Source organism: Rutilus rutilus (assembly GCF_951802725.1).
Source record: "Rutilus rutilus genome assembly, chromosome: 1".
Classification (NCBI taxonomy): Eukaryota; Metazoa; Chordata; class Actinopteri; order Cypriniformes; family Leuciscidae; genus Rutilus; species Rutilus rutilus.
In genome coordinates, this window is record NC_140209.1 from 24705033 (window position 1) to 24725864 (window position 20832).

At 37.6% G+C, this 20832-nt stretch overlaps 1 protein-coding gene across 2 annotated transcripts in view; it reads right to left on the minus strand.

The window, feature by feature from the left end:
• The window catches only part of myh9b (myosin, heavy chain 9b, non-muscle), a 59421-nt gene extending 43685 nt beyond the window's left edge, over positions 1–15736 (minus strand). The window contains exon 1 of one of the 2 annotated variants that reach the window (XM_084434324.1): positions 15495–15736. The gene's annotated coding sequence lies outside the window, so the exon portion shown is untranslated. The remainder of the gene's footprint in view (positions 1–15494) is intronic. The other variant, XM_084434325.1, reaches the window with a different exon arrangement.
• Positions 15737–20832: the final 5096 nt, after the last annotated feature.

Consider the following 20832-nt stretch of genomic DNA (forward strand, 5'->3'; position numbering starts at 1 on the left):
CACACACACTTGCACTGATAAATGAACGTGGGATGTTTCGTTTTAAATGCGGTTCAGCCAAACACATTGTTGATTATACTATTCAGAGACGTGTTTGGACAACGGCGTGCTTGTTTAAACTTCGTGTCAAAGAGCAGCGGGTCTCCGGCGGGTCACAGGCCTGTTCAGATCAACGAAGGCAGGGAAGAACAAAGCTAAACGCTAATAAAACTACACAACTAACCTTTTAACTGTGCAGAGTTGGTTACTATAGTGCAATAAAAATATAAATTAGAGAAAAACACTTCCCAAATCATTTACGTTTACTCATTTCCAAATTTCCATTGATTCCATATCCAAAACGACTTACAAACAAGAATTACGACAAAGTGATTCATCCTAAGGAGGCAATACCATTAACAAAGGTAAAATTTGACATTTCAAACACTGTTTAGAAGAATACAGGGAGGGAAATGAGACATATTGAGGATTCAGTCAAATGGTGAAGGAAAAGATGCGATTTTAGGTGTTTTAGAGTCATGCAAAGATCAAGCCACCACTGAGGAACAGCGAAAACAAAGGTTCTGGAAAAATGACTTTGCGGCTTTTACTTGAAATCCTATATAATATAATATAATATAATATAATATAATATAATATGATATTATAATGCAGTCTAATTAAACCAACAAACGTGGGTGATGGAAGACCTTTGACTATCTTTGTGTACTACAACTTCATAATAGTGTTTTTTTGTTTGTTTTTAAAAGTGCATAATTATTGTGATTAGATTGAATAACCACGATCAGATGCTTAATCAACAATCGCGACATGTCTAGTTTCTGGAGGGGGTGTAAATCTATGGTTTTTTAATGCTTTTTTCCCCCTCACATATTTTAGTAATCATCATTCGAAAGCTTAAACAAAACAAAATTGTTTTGAAATTGGTGTTATCATAGAAATTGTACTTTAAAACCTTTAAGACGGACAATTTTTTTCTGGTTAAAGCTTGGTTAGACAGCCTATGGTTTTAATTTATAGTGATTTTAGAATCCAAATTATTTAGAAAAATATGTATTTTATTTAAAATATAATTCAGAACATTTGCTTTACAGTAAACCTAGGCTAATCTTCTTTAACATTTGTACACTATCATTTTTTGAAATGCTTTTACTTCTGCAATAATCTGTTGAGTGTCTTCCTATATATAAAAAAGTCTGTTTTTCAAAGCTTTCATGAAGTACAATGTTTAAGTTCGGATCTATGCTCAAAAAGCGGTGTGAAAGTTAACAGGTTAAACCATCCAAATGAAATTTTGCACAATAAACCATAAATAATAGAGCGGCCCAGTGGTTTGGATCTTGCAGTGTTTACAAAAACTCTTGGCGCGAAGGAACTGGTAAGGCAGGTGAACTCACGCAGGTGTCGGGTTAGAGCAGTCGCCCAAGGACACAAACAAATCACTGAGTTCAACTGAACTGCAACACTGCAAGCCCAAACAGGCGCAAGATGGCCGACAGCGGTTCCCACGCGCCACTGAATCTCACAGCGCTCGAGCTGCAGGAGAGGGTGGGACACAACAGGTCTGACCAGATCATACCAACACACACAACCAGAAACAACAATGTGTGCGGCTTCAATGGACAGTCCAGAAAACACCTTCCTTTTGGCACTTTCACAACAAAACATTCTTAAAACACGTTTGTTAGCTGGGTTTATAGTGGATAGGAACGTTATAGTGGAAAGTTTATAGTGGAAAGTTAATATGGGCAAAAGTGGCAGGAACAAGATTGAACCTGACTAAAAATTAGGGGTGTAACAATATATCGTGTCACAATATGTCGTAATACAAAAATGCATCAATATGTATCGTAGATAGTGACAACCTGTATTGTGGATAGTTCACCCAAAATATAAATTACTGTGAGAAAAAAAAGCTTACAGAGTTTTAGTGTCAGTACTATATTAAACTACTGTATATAATGTTGAATATAATGTATAATAATGCAACAGGGGAATATTTGTGGGTCCTGATAATGACAAATGTCTGTTACCAGTAAAAAGTGGCCTACATTATTTTAAATATATCTAGTCAGTGAAGGAGTGCAAACATATTCGTTTCAGAAATTTAATAATGCTTCAGCTTCAGAATCATGAATATTGTTATTCCGGTGTCTCTATTGTCCTGTGCTTTGGGTTTCCAGCACAAGTCCAAACCTATTCATTTTACACACACAATGTAACACCAAATTTAACATTTTAATCAACAGTGCGTTTTTTGTTAACCTTTTATCATGTGTCTTGGAGTATCGCAATAATATCGTATCGTGAGTTAGTTCAGTATCGTGATATGTATCGAATCTTGACACCCCTACTAAAAATAATCGTAATTTCCAAACAAGCTTGCCAATGGTGGGCAAAACACATTTTGTGAAGATTAACATTGACAAAAAGCAATTTCTAGCTAATTAAATCTTTTACAGCTGAACAGATCAAAGGCAATTTAGCTTTAGACATTTCTAGATGTTCCAAACATGGGAATCACAAATGTCCCCTATTATTTCCAGGTTTAAACCTGAGCAGCAAAAGGGTTGTTCTGATAGCGGGACTCATGGCGTTCCCCCGCGCCCGGGAACTGGTTTGGGTGGTTAGTGATTCAGATCTGCACACTCCATTGAGTCTGTCAGGTCGGTGAGTTATTTTAGTGTTTGACGCTCCTCCACACCCTGAGCGAGTCGCAGATTCCCACATGGGACGACTTTGGCTGATCCAGATTTAAAATAGATGATTCGATGTATTTGTAATGGCAGACACTTGTATGTTGAGTTGATAGTTTGACAGAACTATGACCAGTGCTGATATCTAGAGAGCAGAGACTGGTATAAAGCCAAAACTGAACAGTAAACTGGACAATATTTAATCATTCTGCATCAACAGCCAGCTTGCCAACGCCTGATCAGTTAAAAATGCATTGTTGTTTTCTTGTTTTCCAACATTCATTCGTTCATGCCATAATAGCAGCACAGGCTATTTTAATTGCAAACCTAAGAGAAGTAGAAAATAAAATAATCATAAATAAGACTTCAATAAATAAAGAAAATTATACATAATAATTGATCAATATTTTTCATATATCAAAACACAGTAATTATATAAGCTCTGTCAGTTTCTGATTTCAAATATTTTTGGCTGATTTTCAGTCATATTTTGTGAAATATTCATCTAAATTCCATTTAATGGATTTAGTTTCAATTAACTACATTTGTTTTCATTCGATTTTAATAACATTTTATGACATAAACTCGTAAACATACTTTATCAGTAGAAAAAAATTTGTTGGAAAATAGCCCATTGAACATGAAAGTGTTATGCAATCATTTAAAGGGATAGTTCACCCAAAAATGAATATTGGTAACCAAAAAGTTGAGGGCCCCTTAACTTCCATACCATAGAATAAAAAAATAAAAAAAAACAAAGTCAATGGGGTCAATCACATGTTTGGTTCCCGTATAATAAAGAATGTAAATTATGACATTCAAGACATTTTTCCTTATTAAGAACCTTTAATGGCAGAAAGTGTTCTTTAAAATAGAGTCAAGAGCCCTAGGATTACATAGAACTCATCTGAACCTTTCTGCATTATCCATTAACAACGGCTGTAGATTTGGGAAAACGTCTGTTGACCAGCCATTTGGTCTCAAAATAGCAAAATACTGGTTAATTAATGGGAATGGTTGGTTAATACAGTATTACTGGTTAATCATTGGTTCCAATTTTGTGTGTGTGTGTGTGTGTGTGTGTGTGTGTGTGTGTGTGTGTGTGTGTGTGTGTGTGTGTGTGTAAAACCCTTGAGAAAACACATCTGCAACACAGTCCATTTGCACCCAAACGACAGACAGAGAGTGAGGCGACCGCTGGGATGTTCTCATGACCCCAAATACATCAACAAAACCTCAAACACGACGACCTTACACAGCTGCTCGCCAGCTCAGAGACTGAAAAAGAGAGTTCTGAAAGAGAGTTCTGAAAGAGAGTTCTAAAAGAGAGTTCTGAAAGAGAGTTCTAAAAGAGAGTTCTAAAAGAGAGTTCTAAAAGAGAGTTCTGAAAGAGAGTTCTGAAAGTAGGGATGTGCACGAATATTCAAATTTTAGAATATTCGATCTGTAATTATTATTCGAAAAATAAAATACTATTCGAATTTTATCGAATTTATGAAGCCGTAAATACTTTGCGGGTCGTAAATGCAGTGAATCCCTGATGAATCCCAAGCACTAACTCGCAGTTATAATCAAATGCACTGGGTGGCACTGTGGCGCGTGTTTAACAAGTTGTTTGTATTTGATCATAATGTCGTCGTCTGCCTCGCGAAGTTTGGAATTACTAGTCGAAAATGAGGTTACTAAATGATTTTACAAAATGGAATTACTTTTGATCAAATTAATTAATTAATCTGGAGTTATAATATCATCACCACAATGAGAAATCACATGAAATCCAAACAGCAGTTGACCGACAGGTAAGCGCAGCTGTAGTGCGAGTGATCCGAGATGATAACTTATCTAAAAGCAAAATGATTTTGAGACATAGGCCTATTCTTCCTTTAAGTTTTCTTTGAGAGAGGTTTAAGAACAGAAAACGCACAGTGCTGTTAGAAACTTAGAACTAGAACACCGTTATCTTTATTTCTCTGAAACGTCTGTCAGCGCAGCGCGTTTTCTCACTCGAGCATAAATTGCTGGCAGCGCCCCTCCATGTGGATATTATTGTTTTTCTCAACATAAACGTGAAACAATATAAACACGATAATCATATGCTGACTCGAGTGTATGTGTAACGTTCTGTACGATAACTGGCGCAATCTGCTACTCTGCTTTATTAGGCGTTTTTTTCCGTTCGCGCTGCTTGAGCTTATATCCTTTTGTTCTTTATATTTTTTTGTTTACACATAGGCCTACTGTTTAATGTTTTCAATTAAAAGAAAACTTTAACATATATTGTAAGATTGTTGTGTATATTGCAAGCTTGTTGTGTACATTGCCTAATCGTAAGCTTCTTCAGAAATGGTGACAAAAAAAAACAAAAAAAAAATTACCTTAAAAAATAACGTCTTTTTCGTTAAACGACATTTAAATAAACGAATATTCGGATTTTATGAGCCCGAATATTCGAATGCAATATTTTTGAAAAATGCCCATCCCTATCTGAAAGAGAGAGTCCTAAAAATAGTTCTGAAAGAGTCCTAAAAAGAGTTCCGAAAAAGAGTTCTAAAAGAGAGAGTTCTAAAAGAGAGAGTTCTAAAAGAGAGTCCTGAAAATAGTTCTGAAAGAGAGGATGAACATTAGCAATGCAACTGATCCTGCTGCCACCGAGACTGATGGGAAATGTAGTTTTATTGCTCATAAACCAGCTGTGTAAGCAATATGAACTAAACTGCCCAGTGGATGAACTAGGGATGCGCGGTATACCGGTACTGCAAAAATACCGGTATATATTATATTTCAAACGGTACAATATCATAATTTTGCTCACTTCGGTATTTGATGCGCTGCTGTTTCGAAGTTCACCGCTAGGCGGCAGTGCACTATCCAAACTGACGCGGGTCACGCAAAACCGGCAAACGGTGACAACGGAGGAACACGATGGATCAAACAGATGAAGCTCATTCTACACGCCCGAAATTAATAAATAAAGAGAGCAATAGGAGTGAAATATGGCATTACTTTGCCTACAAAAGTAATGAGAAAGGTGAAGCAACAGACCTCAATGCACCACTGTACAAACGCTGCTTTAAATTTGCCACGGGAGGCAACACATCAAATCTGGCTAACGTTGACCACTTGTCACTTGATCATCCTGACTTGTTCAAAGAGTTCAGAGATCGACACGTGAGTCCATCATTCAACTGATTTAATTTAGACTTTTATTCACAGCGCACATAGAGCTTATCAATTAAATATGACACGGTAAACACGAAAGCTCAAATGTGCTTTCATGACACGCTAGAACCAATGAAGTTTAGTTCTCATATTTTTTTTGCCCTTTCAAACAATCATATATTAATTGAATTTGAATGAATAAAGAGATAAGTGATATTAATTTTAGTATTGGTGATAGTAAAATGAAAGGCATATCTATCACTGCTGCTGTGGCGACCAACTGAGGAATCAGCTGAGAGAGAGTAATAGTAGTAATATGGATATTACTAATATGAATGTTAGAGTAACACTTTACATTTAAGCTACATTTGTCATCATTCATTAGGTAACCTGACCTGACAGTATTATAGCATTTATTAATCTAGAATAGATCAATCCGTAATTATTATTTAAATATACTAATACATGTTTAGCATGTTAACATTACTTTATGCATTAAACTAATATGAACCCAAACCAAACAGTAATCAAACCAAGATGAATAAATGCTATAAATGTTGATAATTCTTTTGATGCATGACAGCTAATGGTTTACATTTCATTTCATTATTCTATTATTATTCTATATTAATCAATTATTATAGATAATAGATATTAACCTATTTTAATTGTATCATTTCAGGTGTCCTTTTCTTTTTTTTCTTTTTTTTTTTAAATCAAAATTTAACCTACTGTAAGTTCCCTGACTGTTTTTTATTTATTAAAATTTTTTTTTTTTTACATTTTGATAACTTTTTGTTTGCACATTCGGTGCAGCAGAGTTTCAAGCAGTGTTTTTTAATAAAACTGTTTCAATTCACTTAAATTTTGAGGCTGGTTATTTGTCACCTGTGGTATCGATTTAGTATCGATACCGAGGTATTAGGTTCTGGTACCGTACCGAAACCAAAATTGTGGTATCGAGCCATCCCTAGGATGAACACGTAATTATGATCTGCTTACGCCGTGACTCTTTAATGCTAGACTTGAGTTTTCAAGGTTAATGTTTTCCACAATTACAACATGTGTTGTCGTTCATCTCGTAAATACAGTCATTAGTCCCTCTTATGCTCGACCACCCATCTGCGTTTCTTTATCAGAGAGCGCTTGAGTTATTCCACCCGTTTCTTGCCCTATTCCTTTCATTTCTGCTGTTTTCCCCAATCCTTCTCTCCCAGAATGGGTCGCACCCTTATTCTCAGTCTGACGAGTACACTCAACACTGAAACTCAATCAGACTGTACGGCGTTACTCAACCTGCTACATTTAACGCATTTATTCATATTCCTACACATATTAAAAACATTTTGTCTGGAATCACATCTAAATCCATTCAGATTACTCCAAAAATCAGTTTGTAACCAGATTGTGTGTGTTTTTTGCTGCTTTGACTACAAACAACTAAACACTTTAACTTTATTTGGATATACAAAAAAGGCGCTGTTCTACCTCTCGTGGTTTCAGACCAGTTCGCAATCAATGAATATCACGCATTTATGACCTACTAGAGCTACGATTAATCGTTAAAAGATTAATTAATCGTTGTTGTTTTTTTAACAATTCATTCAGTTTAATTAAACATTTGAACCTTCAGTTAATTTCATGTTTTTCGTTTATGGTCATGGCCTACTGTTAATGAATTGTGACATTTACTTTAAGGTGTTTATATTGTAATATGTTTTAGAGAGTTTATCAACCCCATCTTTTTTTTATTGACATTTCAAAATAAAAGTCCCTCTGTAATTCCAGGCTCGTTTACAATGAAAAGTCCATCATTATGCATAAAGTTTGTTTTTTTTTTGGGGGGGGGGGTTATTGGTTTTTATTTATCTAAAGGTTCCTTGTAGTTTTTGGGCTGTCCCGTAACAGGAAGGAAAGATAAACACACACACACACACACACACACACACACACAATTTACACAGCTTGAAACAGAAATATTCAAATGAAAAAACACATAATTTGATCATTTTCATTGCAATCCTGAACCTTTTTAATGCACTCCTAAATTTTTTAAACTCAGGTGCATGCATTGTGTAATAGTACATTTATCTAAGTAAACGTAAAATAAATAAATAATGTTTTTTTCTTTGTTGTTTTAAAGGCAGACTGTTGAAGCACATTCTCAAGCTCGGCGTGAAATGATTGTAAACTTCCTCGTGAAATCAGATCTGATAAGGGCAGTAAATCTTCGACTGTGTTGGAATCACACAAAGGTGTAAAATCTGACGAGGAGGAGTGTGACACAGATCTGTCTGACACACTTGAGCCTCCTGGTGCTTCTGTCAATCTAATTTTACCCGTCCGTCTCTCAAGACTTCCTTCAATACAATCGTTTCAGAGCAAACACTCTTTCTTTAGGCCCCGCAAACCAACCATTTCATGTGATCGCTGACAGATTCACTCATATAATCCCTTCAAGAATATGAATCCAGTCAGCGAAACTGGCAAAGATCACATTTCAACCCACAATCAAATGAAAAAAACACTAAATTATAATACAAAAAGTACATTATTGCTTAATAGATGTTTTGCATTGTGATATTATTCTCATCATGACTGTAATATTTCACTCTATTATAGCAAAACAATATTGTGCAACAACTCATTTAAATCACCATGATTTAAAGTCATAATGTGTAAATACTTCATTTAAATCTTTTTATTTTTTTCCACAAGAACTTAATTCATTCATTTACTCATTCAATCAATAAATCATTTAAGTTGTTGCAAATAACATCACGACGCAAAACATCTTAACACACCTTCAGTTCTTCATGCTAATTAAAAACACTTAACTTATAGCCTAATATATATTTTTATTTTGGAGGTAAAATATAACCGTTTAAAACTGTTATTTGTTTCTGGATTCGTTAAAGCACAAGAAAATAAACCGTTCTGTGCAAATAAACAGGTGGTTTTTGTTGGTTTTTTTTACGTCATTTTTGGAAGCTTTAATCACGATTAATCATGATTTAGAACAAAAGAGAGAGATGCAAAAGTGATAACACACACACACACACACACACATATCTAATCCAGACCACATTTGTGTCTTTAGATCAGTGTTCTGACCGAAGGTCTCCGGGGAAAAACACGCAAATGCTCCAGTCGCCAGTTAAAATATAACGGAATGTTCTGCTTTCCGTGTGTGTGTGTGTGTGTGTGTGTGTGTGTGTGTGTGTATGTGCGAGAGAGAGAGGAATCCCTCCAGCCAATCAGACGAGAGCTGCTCATCTCAGATTCACATTAATCAGCCACACCTCATGTCCTTCACATCATCACAGCTGTAAACAACACGCCTCCTGCGGTACATATTTGACTGAGCACTTATAACTTCATGATAAATGTGACCGCCGGGTAATAAAGTGTTTTATATCTGACTTTATTATGACTCTTCCACTGAAATCTGCAATGAGGGGATTGTTTTCCAAATATTGTCCTTCCTCGACCTCATGAATCACAACTCTGTGTCACTGGTTCATGAATCCATTCTTACACAAACAACTGAACTGAACTGAACGTGTGAAGAGGTTCATGAACATTAGGCTCCTCATCCTGAACCTAAAGATTTATGAGACACACAGAGAGAGAGAGAGGTGGAGAGAGATGGAAAGAGAGAGAGGTGGAGAGAGAGAGAGAGGTGGAGAGAGAGAGAGAGAGAGAGAGAGAGAGAGAGAGAGAGAGAGAGAGAGAGAGAGAGAGAGAGAGAGAGAGAGGTGGAGAGAGAGAGGTGGAGAGAGAGAGAGGTGGAGAGAGAGAGAGAGAGAGAGAGAGAGAGAGAGAGAGAGAGAGAGAGAGAGAGAGAGAGAGAGAGAGAGAGAGACACACAGGAAACCGTAAACAAAGAAAAGGAAATGACAGAAGTATCTGCCACTGAGAGTTATGAAAATATAATTACAACAATATAATACACATATGTATAATAATACATTTACAAATGCATGATAATTAATAAAATAATATTTTTATAATGTGCAAATAGACATTAATGCCCACTGATTGCTGATTATTCTAAAAATATTTTATGTGCAGATTAAGTATAAATGATTTTAATAAAAAAATAGTTTATAATAAAATGCACAGTTTAATGCATAATTACATACATAAATGTATCCATTACATGTTTTATAATAAAACGATTAAACAATACTTATACATATATTAATTAATTAATAATAAATATAAAAATGTATTATATTAAAATACTGATAATAAAAAAGCGAATCTATTTTTGATCAATAAACTAATCTATAAACATACATTTATTTATTAATAATTATAAATTTGCATTCATTTATTATTACATATAGATTGTAAATAAATATACACATGTATAATGAAAAATAAATGAATAAAATAATATATCAATAATATCAAATCATTATTGTTATTTCAACATTAAAATGTTTTATATCCATACATATGAATAATACATGAACATTCATTTATTTAAGAACTAAATTGTAATTTATTAATAATTATATTGAATTAATAACAACAATAATACATATAAATATATTACACAACAATAAATATGAATATTTATAATTATTTTAAATATAATAACCAAAAAAATGAAATATAAATCAAATCAATATTTTTTATTTGCACATTAATTAATTAATCTGGTAAATATTGGTCGAGTTAACAGGTTTATTTGCACTGTGGGGTTTGTTTAGCAGTAATAACGACCTGAAATATATCCGATAGATCTCTGTTCATCTGTTGCAGAAGATTTGAGCTTTATAACATCAGGAGACGTGGATCTCTGACTGGAGTAAGTCAATATTTATGAGTGTCTTTATCTGGAAATCTTGCGTCTTTCATTCGGTGGTTTAGCATCTTATCTCACTCTGCTTATCAGCGTTTGTCGACGCCACACCCAAATCAAATCAAAGCTCAAAGTCTACGAGCTCTAAGCGGACCCTGACCCGTCACGGACCGGAGCACACCATCATTTCTGCAACAGGAAGTGACATCATGAGCCTGGCAATCAGCCAATCAGCAGGGGGGATGAGTCTGCAGTGCATCATAATGCAGAGTCATGCAGCAAATCATGCGCTGAACGACACGGACGGAGGAGGAACTAGACGACTATTCACATGTGCATGCGCTCAGCAAACAACCAGGACGTGGAGGAGCGCTTTGTGTGTCTGGATATCAGCTCATATCCTGCGATTGTTGCGTTCTCCAACTACGCAGGTGCACTGTGGGAGGGGCCGCTCGATGGGAAAGAAAAGAACCAAAAAAGGAAAAGGAGGATGAAGAGCAATTGTATGGACACTCCCGAAAGCCTGGAAACGACAGCGGTGGGAAATGTAGAAAAAGCAGGCGGGCTTCACTGTGGAAAAACACTTTCCCCATTCATTTATGAATGTTTGAAAAACAAGACAAGATACAAGAATATGATATCGCACCTAAAATGATGATTCTGGCATCATTTACTGGCCCTCGTGTCGATCCAAACCACGGACAAAACACACTGAGACACTCTTCAAAATATATTCTTTTGTGTTCAATTTAGTTCATAACAAATGTACATTATTTATATATTTTTATTTAATTTTAAATATATTTAAAATTATTTCTTATTAATTTAATTTTAAAATATTATTTATTTATTATATATTTATTCATTTAAATGTATAATTATTTATTAATTTAATAAAATATTTATAATTTATTATAATTATTAATAGTATTCAATAATAATAATAAATTATAATACATAATATAACTCAATAAAAATAAATATAAAATGTATTATTATTATTATTATTATATTAAACATAATAATTAATAATTTTGTCAATCTGGAACAGACAGAAGTCTAATCAGCAAAGACAAAACAAAAAACATGATCTCTGACATAAAAAACAAAAAAAATCATAACTAACCACAAATGATAAACATAATAAACAAAGAGACATTCTCCGAAATGTTCCACTGAAGTCATTTGTTTATTAATAATAAATGTCCATTAATTTATTTTAAAATTAAACATTATTTTTAGTTTAATTTATGTATTAATATATAATATTTTCAATCATTTATCAATCATTTACTTAATATTAATTTAGAAATAAATTCATATGTATTTACTACTAATAAAAATACATATATAATAATAAATAAATATAATATATTATAATACTGAATGTAATAGTTAATAAAATAATTAAATCGGCAAAGACCACACAGAAACAGGCATGATCTTATTTCTAAAAAACAAATCATAATAAATAGCCATAAATATTAAACATATTTGACATTCTTCTAAAAATCTTCCACTGTGTTCTTCTGAGCAAGAAAGACAGTGGCACGAGGGTCAGAAAATGATCATTTTAAGGTCAACTATGCCTTTAATGAGCTACGCTTCCCATGAAGCACTGCAAATGATGTAATCCCATAAAACAACAACGCTCTATGGAGAGAAACAATGGGATTGTAACTCCCAGAGTTCAAATGCAGACAGAAAACAGAGGAATTTAGGATAAGATCAGAGGAAAAGACATGAATCAGGTGGATGACATCATACAGGCGAGACGATCACGCATCATTGGACCTCGCACCCGAACATGACCTCACTCCATCAAACCCTGCGGCCACTCGCATACTTTTCCCACAATGCCACGGGCTCAGGGTAAACAACACCTGAAGCTGGATACAGTCCTGCAAGTCCACACCTGTTCACCACCACACACTGCGGTGCCTGTGGATTAACATCTATCCGCCTGCGGGCATTTTCCCTCCACTGATCCCGGCAAAGCCAACAAAAACAGCTTTTGAGAACGCAACGCTGCCATTAAATTATGAAAACATCATTTCGGGTTGATCTCTGGACGTTCAAAGTGTTTCAAACATGCTTTTTTTCTTGCCGATTCGAACCTTATGGAACATTCCATTTTGCAAACATTATTGGAATGTTTTTTAACATTCCATTTTTATTGGAATTATTGGAACATTATTGGAATGTTTTTTGAAATTAATGAAATTTAGGGATGCACGATATATCGGCCACCATATCAGTATCGGCCGATATATGATCATTTTTTACGTTACCGTAATCGGCGATAAGAAGGTTTGTCTTTGTCCGATATATTAAAGCTGATAAATAATGTATTATTTCCTTCAGCTGAGACACTTCAGATGCGCACTGTTCAACATGATGGTTTTGAACTGCTTGAAATATGATTGGAATCACTTCAAAAAAGGAAAATACATTTCAGCGCAAGTCTGTCATATCGGCTACATAAAAGTATGATGAGAACATCATAATTGTGTGTTTGTGACATGGCTTTTAATGGTGAGACTTTTGTTTTTGTAATCAGGCTGTCAAAAAATTATCTAAAAATGTACATTTATTGGCCAATATATATCGGTTATCGGCTTTCAAATATAAAGAATTATCGGTATCGGCCAAAATTTTCATATCTGTGCATCCCTAACAAAATTCCCAAATAAAAAAAACGTTCCATGAATGATGTATAGATAATGTTTTTGTGCTGACATTTTGAGAACGTTATTAAAGAACAGATAACGTTGCACGGATGTTTTATTAATGTTACTGGAAGAGCGTTTGTTCATAACTTTGAGAGAATCTTGCTAGCTGAAGTTATGAGAACGTTCCCTGTTAGCTGTGACATGTCTCAGGAAACACTGTGGTTTAACTCGCGGGTCTCCTGAGGATGCAGAAAGATGGCGGCGAAATATTCACACAAAGCACTTTATGAGATCCACAACAGCCTAGAGAGGCATAGCTCAGTACAATTAGTGTTACTGATGAATGCAATGATTTATTTTATGAAAGAAAGCAACAAGTAACTCAAGTTACCGTGATTTTACCGCACTTGCATTGGGACTAAGACCCTGAGCACACGGTAAAATCACTGCAGTGCATGGCTTGGCTCTACATTGCTTATTGCTTTATTCTGCACTGAAGCACACAATAAAGCTGAAAATGTTTTAGTTTGTCACGTTACCAGTGCAGTATGGCTATTAGCTTACTTAATATTTTGCATTTTTAAGGTTATTTGTATTTCAAAACGTCCTAATCTATGAGTGTTTGATGAAATGATGAGTCATAAAGCGAGATAAATATGGTGAATGTTATTGCCTCTGGCTGTATACTGTACATTTTGGAAAACAGGTGCAGGTATTTCATGCGTATGGTGTGTTTAAGTACTCTCGGGATGCTGGGAAGATGTTATATTACAACATCAGGTGTGTTCAAAACACTTTTCAAGATGGTGATTGAGGTGAAAAAAAAGGACATTGCAACAAATGTACCGTAGTTGCATCCATTGTGTCCGTCATATTTTCCCACTTAAACTTTTACACTGGTACTGTGCAGTAGTAGTATTCCCAAACATAACATGTCAGGGTTAACAAACGAGAACAACTAAAACAAAATGCAGAATAAGACCAGCATGTGCTTTTAATGGGTCACAGCGTCCTAGACACACTCCCTCACAGGAAACCAGGTCACACACACACACACACACGCAGCAGACGTCCTCTAAGAAAGTGAAACTGGTTTGTCTATGTTAATATTTGCAGATTTGTGTGAGTTAACCTACACCACAACTAAATCTAAATCAAATCAGTACCTGAACATTAAGCTGACGTCATTGTGTGAACTAACTGTCAATCACTCAATGACTAACTTCAGTTCTTCATGAACATCCTGTTCATTTTCCTGTCGTCGTCGTGTAAGCCATAAATATGTACATCTATGGTGAGTTATAATGGATAAAGCTAAAGTCCGTTATGCTATTTTACATACAATCTTCCTTAAAGTACAACACAAACCAATTTATTTGTAAAACTAAAAGAGTTGATACTGTACTGCAAAGTCGGCCTAAACAACAGGAGCACGGGCTCGCGCAGCGCGCTCCCACGGACGACCGTGTGCGCGCTTCACAAATATAAAACATGTAAAACTGTCTTATGTACGTTTCTTGCAGCCTCTGATTAATATTATACAGTTTTAGATCGCGAGCGCGCACGCAAATACAGTAAATACGCTCATCGAAGTTTGAGAGCGCGCGCGCGCGCCGCGTAACCTATTTGTAACCGTCACTTGCCCAGAACCCCCTAAAAAGTGTCAGAAACCGTTCAGGACCAACCGTGTGCACGTTAATGTTCCCACCCCGGGAATAATTCGTTAATTCAGCTTTGTCCTGAAGCTCGTGCGGTAACTTAACGGAAAACGCACCGCTCGGCCCAGTTTAACGCGAGCGATGACGTAATGAGCGCCCGTGAAACGTATCTCGTCACTGTAAGTTACATCAAGCTCACTTCGCCCTGCTGCACTACACAATAACGGGTTTCTGTCCCGTTAACGCATTTCCGCGTGCCCGGAGACCCCGTGAAGGCCCGCGCGAGCCGGTGAGCACGAGCACTTCCTGAAACTCACCTCGCGTCTGTTGTGGCTGATCTGATCTGACGCGTCACAGGTTATCAGCTCCCATTCGCACGAAATAAAGATGAAGCGTTATGATTTCTCGCTCGGAAGTTTGAAAGTGCAGTGAAATCAGGTCGCGTCAGTGAGCGCACCGGTGCGAGCGGTAACAAGTACTGTTCTGGAAGGTTTACCTGCGAATCAGATGCAGACGTTCGGGAGGACGGTTGTCAAAAACTCCAGGGATTCAGTGTGGATTCGTGTCGCTGCGCTTCCAAATTTCAATTTTCTCAATCCACAGCAACTGCGCACAAGTTTTCTCTTTTTTCTTTTTCTCCTTTCTTTCTCTTCCCTCCCTCTTCCACACTCAGTAGTTGAACTCCGTCCTGCTGTAATGGTTCGGGGTGCGGTCCCGGCGGGGGGCGTGGCCTGCGCTGCGCGTAACCGCTCCTCGTCCAATCACATCCCGCTCGCTCTGCATTCTCAAGGGCTTCGGCCAATCACAGGCGGCGTGTGGGCGTGACGAAGCGGCAAAGTTCGCGTCAGAGGGTGAACTTGAAATAGTTGGAGCCGCAGGGGCCCGTATGTGTGTGTTTAATGACTGAGGTATGTGCGCGACTTTGGGCTTTTGTGACCATATAAGTCGCCGGACCGTGTTTACACACACACACACACACACATAAAGGAATGTCGGGAATCAGGAAATTTCTTCACAAAACCTTTTTTTTTTTTTTTATAAATAATGAGTGGCAGTGCTGACATGCATTCCACAATATGAAGCGTTTATTTTACTATCTCCATTCAAATATTTGTGTCTATATAGTTCATTTTACTATTTAAAAAGTTTATTTTTGTCTTGTCACAGATATCTTTGTCTATCCATACATCTTATGGGTTTGTATGTATTTTTTTATTGAAATACAATTTAACATGTATATGTTTAATATGTATAATATATGTATAATATATATATATATATATATATATATATATATATAATTATATAAATATAACATAAATATATTATATATATTTAATTTGTTTTATTAGCATGTTATTAATTTTATTGTCATATTAATTTCTGAATATTTAAACAGGATTTATTGCCATCTCAGTGCTGTGGAATTCAAAAACAAATCGAAACTAATCCAAAACATCCGAAACATGAAAAAGATAAAAGATAAAAGCATGCAAACACGTAAAACCTGAATGATATCTGCACAACTCAGCGCACATGTACAAAAATAAATGTGTGCGAAAGCATTGATCTGCTCTATTTTGTGTTTTGTGTGTTTTTAATATTATTGTCTAATGTTTTTTTTTATTATTATTCATGTATACAACACAAATATTGTATATGAGCATTATTCATGTATATTCATGAGCTATTGGAACATTTCTCATGTAAGTTGCTTTGAATACAAATTGAATACAAGCTAATGCAAATGTGTGTTTTCAGGAAACACTGTCACTCATGCAAAAAAAATCAAAGCTGCATAAAAACGCATGCATGAATGATCCCGTGTGAGAGTCTGGAGAGTCTCGCTTCACTGAAGTATGTGAGGAATGCGGGATGATGTCCAGGGAAAGGGACGCAGGACCTGCCGGGAGTCTTTATCAGCACGCGAGGAATGTTTGTGGAAGAGCCTCGGTCGCTCTGAATCATCACTAACTCTCTCCACTCGGGAAAATCAATCCAGCGTCTCTCTGCTGATTGGGCAACTAGAGGAATTTCGAACTCAAAGTCAAAGGTCTGTATCACACACACACACACACACACACACACACACACACACACACATAAAGTCACTTATACACACACAGTCACTTACACACACACACACACACAGTCACACTAACTCACACACACAGTCACTTACACACTCACACATAAACACACACACTCACTCACAGTCTCTCACACACACACACACACACATACACTGAGCGATACCAGATGCAGAGAGACAGACAGAGAGAGAGAGAGAGAGACAGATTACCAAATAAGGTCACTTCTGACCTCTCTCTCTCTCTCTCTCTCTCTCTCTCTCTCTCTCTCTCTCTCTCCTGCAGTTGTGTGTGTGTGTGTGTGTATGCTGCCCGGTCTGGGTGTGTCCCGGCCGCTGGGTGTGTTTCCCTGTGAATGCATTCATGCAACGTCTGCAGTGTGTTTGCAACCTTTGTGCTTTCTTTATTTCTGAAAAACTAAATGAGATTTAATGTATGTTGTAACGCAAGCTATTTGTGTGTCAGAACTGTTTACGGCACTCCCATGATCCTTTCTCTGTGTGTGTGTGTGTGTGTGTGTGTCTGTGTGTTTGTCCTTAAACGGCTCCAAAGAAAACCTCAGAATAATTAAAAACAGCAGCATCAACAGAAGAACGGGAGCAGGCCGACGCATCCTGATCTCTCTGTGTGTGTGTGTATCTGTGTCTCTGTGTGTGTGTGTCCTCCCGCCTGCTCTCCTCCAATCAGAGTGCAGGAAGCACCGGTCGACCGGACGTTTGTTGACTCACTCGCGTCGGGAATGTTTTCGAGAAGTTCCCTTTCTTGTGAAATTTAGCCCTAGTCTGCCTCCCTCACAGTGAAATCACACATCACACACAGCAAAAAGAGAAGTGTGTGCGGTTGAGCGTGTATCAGATTCAGAGTGTTTAAATTACAAATAATGCATATGCAAATATTACTAAATACATATTTAGTGTAAACACAGACTAGATTAGAGGTATTTAGTGTTTCGCACACACACACTCACAAATACATACACACACGCACTCACACACAAACTTACTGTAAAAAATGTTTTTGTTTTTTTTTAACGGTAAAAGACCGTAATAATGATACAGTGAAAAACTGCTAATTGGTTAACATATATACAGTGAATAACTGTGATAGATCTAACCGTACATTTAATATGCGCTCTGAAGAAGCAGTTGAGCAACAGGAGAGGACATCAACTTGTGTTGAGTGTTTACTTTTCTCATTAGATTTTAGTGCGGTTCTTCATTGCTAGGAAACTTTGTTTTGTTTACTGTGTTTACCGTGGTAAAACGCGCGCTGAAGTCGCGCTTGTTTGTTTGTCGTGCATCTCGAGTGGCTTTTGAGTTTTGCTATGCTAAGTAGTAGGGCGTGGCCTGCTGAATTCAATAACGAGATATTAGGCGTGTATATAATTGGTTAGTGCACCGCGGCCGCCCTAGTGTGAAGCCCTCATTGTGTGAAGACCGAAGAGTGTAAAGACCAGCGACTCTACCTGCGCGACTCCACCAAGCAAAGACACCGACAAGGCACTTGAGTATCATTTTCTTGTTTGCTTTCTCTTCTACACAACTTTTCTTCTCATCTATTTGTTTGTGACCTCTCTTTCACTGTGTGTTTTCAAATCCCTACTATTACTAACACGCGTAAATCAAATGTCACAAGTAGGAGGCAGCACAATCCTAGCAACCTGCATACCTTTCCGGTGTCTTCTAGTACTTTATTCTCTTTTCCCATCGGTCTCTGGAATTGCCAGTCCACTGTAAACAAAGCTGATTTCATTACATCTATTTCTAGTCATTCAGGTCTCAGCCTACTTACTGGCCCTGACTGAGACCTGGATCAGACCAGAGGACACTGCCACACCTGCTGCCCTCTCCACTAACTTCACTTTCTCACACACCCCTCGCCTGACCGGTAGGGGTGGAGGAACTGGTCTGCTCATCTCAAACGATTGGAAATTTGATCCTTTACCACCTCTGTGTGACAACAGCTCATTTGAATCGCACTAGTCCTATTAAAATCCATTTTGTAGTTGTTTATCATCCCCCAGGTCAGCTTGGCAGTTTCTTGGAAGAGCTTGATGTGCTTCTCTCATCCTTCCCTGAGGATGGTACCCCTCTCGTAGTTCTTGGAGACTTCAACATCCACCTAGAAAAACCTCAGGCTGCTGATTTCCACACTCTACTTGCCTCATTCGACCTCAAACAAGTATCTACTGCGGCTACTCACAAATCAGGTAATAAATTGGACCTTATTTACACACGCTACTGCTCCACTGACCATACACTGGTCACTCCGCTGCACACCTCAGATCACTTCCTCCTCACTCTCAACCTCAACCTGTCTCAGAACACAACACACACTCCTCCACAGGTCACCTTTCGGTGAAACCTACGCTCACTCTCACCCTCTCGCCTATCCTCTTTGGTCTCATCTACACTTCCTCCACCTGTTCAGCTCTCAACACTAGATACTAACAGTGCAACTGATATTCTTTTCTCCACTTTAACATCCTGCTTGGACAACTTCTGCCCCCTTTTCTCCAGGCCAGCCCGCGCCACACCCCGCGGAAGTGGCGCAAATCGAAAGATCCTACTGACCTTGGTCTTTATCAATCCCTCCTCTCTTCCTTCTCTGCTAATATCTCTACTGCTAAAATGACTTTCTATCACAACAAAATTAACAATTCTTCTGACTTTCGCATGCTTTTCAAAACCTTCTCCTCTCTTCTCAACCCTCCTCCTCCTCCTCCTCCTTCATCAACCCTAACAGCTGGCAATTTTGCCACATTTTTCATAATGAAAACAACCACCATCAGCGGCCAATTTACCAATCCACAAACTGACATGCACATCTTACCAGCTAACACACACATTCTACCTTCCTTCTCTCCACTTTCAGAGGCAGAAGTCTCCAAACTCCTCCTTTCCAGTCGCCCTAATACCTGTCCGCTTGATCCTTGATTCCCACTAATCTACTTCAAGCCATTTCATCCTCAGTTGTACCCGCACTCACGCACATCATCAACACCTCTCTTCACACTGGTACTTTTCCCGCAGCATTTAAGCAGGCTCGGGTAACCCCACTGCTTAAGAAACCCACTCTAAATCCAGCATATCTGGAGAATTACAGACGGGTCTCCCTTCTTCCATTCGTTTCGAAAACACTTGAACGAGTTGTTTTCAACCAGATCTCTTCCTTTCTTACACAGAACAACCTCCTGGACAACAACCAGTCTGGTTTCAAAAGTGGACACTCAACTGAGACTGTTACTGAAGCTCTGAGACTTGAGAGCAGCTTCCAAATCCTCAGTTCTCATCCTGCTGGATCTGTCTGCCGCCTTTGACACGGTTAACCACCAGATCCTCCTGTCAATCCTAAATATGAAGGGCATCTCAGGAACCGCACTCCAATGGTTCAAGTCTTACCTCTCAGGTAGGTCCTTCAGGGTGTCGTGGAGACCCAACATCTAGCCACTGGAGTGCCTCAGGGCTCAGTGCTTGGACCACTTCTCTTCTCCATCTACATGACATCACTAGGATCAGTGATTCAGAAACATGGCTTTTCCTATCACTGCTACGCTGATGACACACAACTCTACCTCTCATTCCAGCCTGATGATCCGACAGTAGCCGCTCTCATCTCAGCCTGACAGACAGACATTTCTGGCTGGATGAAGGACCATCACCTTCAACTAAACCTTGCGAAGACAGAGCTACTCGTGGTCCCGGCCAACCCAACACTTCATCACAACTTCACCATTCAGCTAGA